The sequence below is a fragment of the Magnolia sinica genome, chromosome 1 (assembly GCF_029962835.1).
Source record: "Magnolia sinica isolate HGM2019 chromosome 1, MsV1, whole genome shotgun sequence".
Lineage (NCBI taxonomy): Eukaryota > Viridiplantae > Streptophyta > Magnoliopsida > Magnoliales > Magnoliaceae > Magnolia > Magnolia sinica.
The window spans coordinates 110160666-110165407 of NC_080573.1; the positions used below are offsets into that span (position 1 = coordinate 110160666).

The 4742-nt window shown below is 38.3% G+C and overlaps 1 non-coding gene across 1 annotated transcript; it reads right to left on the minus strand.

Annotated features, from left to right (window-relative positions):
• Positions 1-989: 989 nt before the first annotated feature.
• On the minus strand, positions 990-1094 carry LOC131223246 (small nucleolar RNA R71). Its single transcript, XR_009160354.1, has one exon. It is a non-coding gene; the product is annotated as a small nucleolar RNA R71 (small nucleolar RNA).
• Between the last annotated feature and the right edge of the window lie 3648 nt (positions 1095-4742).

The following is a 4742-nucleotide window of genomic DNA, read 5'->3' on the forward strand; positions in this document are numbered from 1 at the left end:
TTTCTACTTTAGTTCTTCATCTAGCTTTAGTTCTAGTTAAATTCAGAAGATTTAGTCCCTGTGGATTTGACCTTGATCTCACCGAGATTATTACTACATCGTGACCCTACACTTGGGGTTGTGAACAAGTTTTTGGCGCTGTTGTCAGGGACTAACGTTGCATTTTTATGAATTTAATTAGTTTTAGAATTAGACTAAGATTGGGACTAACTTTCTGTTTTATTTTTAGGTTAGGAATTTTTTCTGCTTTGTTTCTAGAATTAACTTTGTTCTCTGTCTTGTAGGATCTTAACTTAGCAACTTCTATCTGGTAACTTTGTTCTAAACTCTCTCTTTCTTTTAGATCTCTTATTTGTCTTAGTTTTCAATTTTCAATTCTTAGGTTAAAATTCTGAACTTGAAGGTTGCGAGTGTTTCATGCCCAAGGGGGTTTGTGACAACACTAGACATCTCTTAAGTGAAGGAGGATTAGTTGAGGGGTTATCTATCCGTCATAGGATTAGACACCGCTTGAGATCCTCAGAGTCAATTGAAGTGATGACTGCCAATCAACCGGCCAATCAACTTGCAATTCAACCTCAACCTCTAATTAAGGAAATTTAGGATGAGAATGAGGTACATCAAGCACCCTCGCCTCGTACTTTGCGAGATTATTTACAACCGGCGGGGGTGAGCACACCTTCTTGCATGGTTTTTCCAGAAAATATAGGAAACATGGATATCAAGTCAGGAGTGATTCAACTCCTTCAAAGTTCCATGGACTTGAATCTGAAAGTCCATATTTACACATGAAAGAGTTTGATGAGATAATAGCCACTTTATACTTTCCTAATGTATCTGAGGACACAGTCAGGCTTAAAATCTTTCCTTTCTCCTTAAAAGAAAAAGCTAAGACGTGGTTGCACTCACTACGTCCATGATCCATTGGTAGATGGAATGACATGACAAAGGAATTCATAAAGAAAATTTTCTCATATCATAAAACGAACACCCTTAGAAAGTCGATCATGAACTTTACCCAAAGGAAGATAAACATTCTTCCAATGTTGGGAGCGGTTCAAGGATCTTGTCAGTTCATGTCCACAACATAGTTTTGAAACATGGCACATACCAAGTTCCTTCTATAATGGACTGACATCTTCGATATGCCAAATGGTCGAGACAATGTGCAATAGGGAATTCATGAGCAAAGATGTCAATGATGTGTGTGATTATTTTGACAAGCTTACTGAAAACACACAATCATGAGACATTTTCCCTAGACCCAATACCACTTCTAAGCCTACCTAATCAAAGGAGAGGGACGGAATATACTTGTTGAAAGAGGAAAACGATATATTTCAGTACATTTGGGTTTTAAGGAAACTTAAGGTTTTGTAAGTGGCCCCTAGCTAAGTGGGCCCGAATATTGTTCCTATTTTGAGGTCATATCTATGACATGATTTTCATTCCCGTTATATTGCACTTTGATTTATTGGTTGATCATCGTTATTAATAGCTAACTCCTGGGTTCTTGGAATCCGAGTCGTGTACTCGGGTTCTGAAAATCGGGGTGTTACATGCAAGTTGTCCACTATATTATCATTAGGATCTGCAAAGTGTGCTATGCATTCATCCAAAGATTTGAGAGATTCAGTTGAGAGGGGCCTATTTTCCACATTGAGGTTTGTGATGATATGCTCAAGGATTCCTTCATCATCTTTGAAAGTGGAGGGAGGCATACTCTCTTGCTCTTCATCTCGATGAGAGTAAATCATCACCTAATATATCTTGTCTTGCCTTGCATAGACAGGTTAAGGATTAGTAGGTGAAGATTTGATATGAAGACTCTGTTTATTGATACTAATCAGTAGAGGTTGCTCAGATGGTGGCCTTAACTGGGTAGTTTCAAATTCCAGATTCATATCAAGTCATCCATCTCCCTAATCATATCATAATCTAAATCAGGGGAGTGGTCTAAGCAAGCCTCAAAAGAGTTGAAAAGGTTGGTTGAAAGGGGCTCATCCTCCACATTTAAATCAGACACGTCAGATGAGTGAAGTAGATCATTATAGTCGACAACTCTCTGTACCTCTTAAGCATTTACCTAGGCCATAATTGAGATCGATTCCAGGGAATTTTGGACTATAAACTCATGATTGTCATCCCACTCCTCATCATTTTCTAATTTAGTACGGTTCACAAGTGAGTTGAGATCACTTTCCCCACACTATGTTTATAGATTAGGTTAAGGCTCGAATAAAGTAGCCTCTTCCTCCTTATTGAGGTTAAGTGTGTTATGTGGTTGGAGTGTGTCATCGAGATTGATTTTGAAAAATACCAATGTCTCTCAATCATTCCTTTGGATAGTAATCGAGATTTACTCATCGGGAAATTGAACTGTGTGCTCATTAATAGAATCTAACTCCTCATTCTCAATTCCAGTATGTTCCACACTCGCAACACGTGAACCTATCTTTTGTATATCTTTTGTAAGTTCTTGTAATGCTTGGAGTGTGCTTTGCTGGATGAGCTCTAGATTTTGTGTGAAATTCTAAAGTAAATTCTCTTGGATTGTTTCTGTTTGGATCTCAAAGATAGGGAATCCAAGAGAATAGTCACTATAATCGATTGTTGGTTCATCTCTCCAATTTTGATATTTCCACTGATCACAGTCATACGGGTCATATGTGGGAGAGTTTGGTGGTTGTTGGTATGCGTTATCACTCATAATATAATCACGAAATGTTTTCTTATTGTCTGATGGGTGATAATCGTTCTCACTCCAATAATCACGTACTGTTTTCTTAATCTATAGAGTGTAATTATTCTCCCGCATATGATCACGCATAGACTTCTTCATTGGTGGACCATCCTAGTTGGTTTTCGATAAAGATTTTAGAAAATTTTTGAGACAAAGGTTGTTTTCTAGCACAATTGTCTAACACTTCTTCACGGAACCTCTCGTTTTCTAGAAATAGATTACCATACTTACGTGCCCACTCTAGCCACTCTTGCGTGTTCATGGTGAAACCTTAACTCTAATTCTATTCCTAAAATAAAAATAAAAGAAAATCCTACAGCAATATGAAAAGTGAGTAGAAGGAAGAAGTTACTAAAAGCGAAGGACTATAATTGAAGATCCTATAAGATCAGAAAACAATGTTAGTTCCTAAAAAGAAAATATAGAAAAATCCTAAAAAATAAAAAGTTAATCATAATCTTAACTTAATTCTAAAACCAATTAATTTCAAAAGAGCATAACCGTAGTCCCCGACAGCGGCTCCAAAAACTTGTTCACAACCCCAAGTGTAGGATCGCGATGTAGTAATAATCTCGCTAAGACCGAGGTCAAATCCACAAGGACTAAACTCGTATGTTTCTGAAAGTAATTAGAATTAGAAGAAGAAGAAGATCTAAATTTGAATTCTGGAATAGTTGAAAGAGTAATTGTGAATAATGTAATTGACACTTGTGAATGTAAAGGTGGGAACTAAGGTGCCAAGGATCCACTTATATCAATTGAGATGCTACCTTACTTGATTCAGGAAACACAATTGGAATCAAAGTCCTATCTTATCTAGTTGGAAGAAGAGATGATCAATTCTCTAAACTTCTCATTGATCCAGCCTCAATGGAGGAGAATTGTGAAGATTGGAAAGGATTTCATCACCCAGCCATACCCAGGAGACAATGGTAAACAACGAGATTTACCAATCCCACAATCTCAAATAGAAAAAGAAGATATTCAAAGCTATCGTAGGCTCTACTGTAATTTGAGTGTAACGCCCTGAAATTCGGGGGTTGAGCATAACTCAGCTTCCGAGTTTCAGAACATCACTTATGCAACATATGCAATGATGGATGTATGTTGTCTGTTTGAGTGCATAAAACATGGAGTAGATTAAGCCAAACTGCAAACATAATCCAGGGATAGGTGAAATCTGCAAGCGGAAGACTAAAGAAATATATGTGTACATGTGTAAGTCCCTGTGATATGTATGCTCTGCCAGGTCATAATTACAAGTGCTTGTTTCAAAATATAAGTATCAAAATGAAAGCATCCAGTACAAAATAAACCCAGAATCCCCGTAGCTCAGGACACGACTCACATGAACCCGCCTGAGAACTGCATAAAAGAAAACGCGTCCTCGTCATCCTCATACTCCTGCTCTGCCTCGGGGGTCGCATCATCATCTGCATCTAAGACAGAGTCTGGTTGGTGTTGAAACACCGTCCCAGAATGTGGGAATGAGTGATCAACTCAGTGGAACTATACAGTAAAAGTTAACATATGATCAATTCAATCAAGCAGTAATGATAAGGCAACACAATTAAACACGTCCTAATTACTCTTGTTAATGCAAGAATATATGCAGAAATGATGGATGCTCTCGCCTGCACTCCCTCAGCGTCTTCATCTTACGGTACGCATGACAACCTCCCGTAGTGCCCACGATGCCAAAGCACATGCAATGCGGTGCATAAACATGATTACCAAGTTGTTATTAGTCATTTTCATATAGTAGGATTGGGAAGCTAAGGTACCTTCCTCATATTAATTCTCAAATGGTGATCCATTCTAGGGTCGTCAGTCCTAAACAATCTCATACGATCATATGGTTCTAGGTCGCTGCAAAGGGCTCGTCACCAATCAATGCATGCCTATCATACCTTAGTTACTACCCTAAGGCTCATCGCCTCAATGCAGTATCAAGGTATGCTCGAGGTCACTACAAAGGGCTCGTCACCAATCAATGTAG